An 847-nucleotide genomic window follows, 5' to 3' on the forward strand; every position below is an offset into this window, starting at 1 on the left:
GCAATTAAAAGGTAATGACATGAATGTATGAAGGCCAGGAGACTTCCACTACATATATTAAGGCAAGGCAGTGCTTCACGACTACCCTGGTAATGTATTGTAAACTAAGAATCCAGTCAGACCTCTGATTAGCAGAGTGGTGACGGCTTGTTGGCCTGCTCTAGGGTGCTGATGGCACATGCGTCTTTTTTGAGAATAAAAGAAAAAAAATTAGGATTGCTGCTGGAAACTGACATTGAGTTCGAGCCAAACTTTCTTCAAAATAGCCCTTAAAGCTAATTCTTCTCACATTTCACAGCCTATAATTAAACTGATTTTAAAAAAGTGTGTTCTAGAAGTCTTGGAGAGAAGTTAATGGGTTTGCTTCCTGTTGTAGTTGATCAAAGGTCTCATCACTGGGATGATGTAGTTACAAAAAGGCACCACAGCACAACACTTTGGTAATAAAGTCAGATCACATTAAGATCAATCAGATGCCCCCCCCCCCCCAATCACGATATGAACTGTCAGTGCTAAACTGAACATGTCAGGATATGTTCAGCTGAATGGCAAAAATTAGAAGCATGGGAAACTTATCACCCAGCAGCATAAATAATTTTTTTGGTATTGTGTATAAAAAAAGGGTTAAGTCTACTTTTGAGGGGCTGTTTCTGCTCATGAATGCAGTGTAGTGTGCACAATTTAGAGCAGGCTTGATTGCACATGACATGAAGACATCATCCTGGTGTGAAGGTTGGTCTACCATAACATGATAGAACATCATCCTAGCATGAATGTGTTTAGATGGAGTGATGTTGAATCAGTAAGGTAAGTGGTACATGTAGTAAATAGATCAGCGAAGTCCAAA

Source organism: Penaeus monodon, chromosome 29, assembly GCF_015228065.2.
Source record: "Penaeus monodon isolate SGIC_2016 chromosome 29, NSTDA_Pmon_1, whole genome shotgun sequence".
Taxonomy (NCBI): Eukaryota; Metazoa; Arthropoda; class Malacostraca; order Decapoda; family Penaeidae; genus Penaeus; species Penaeus monodon.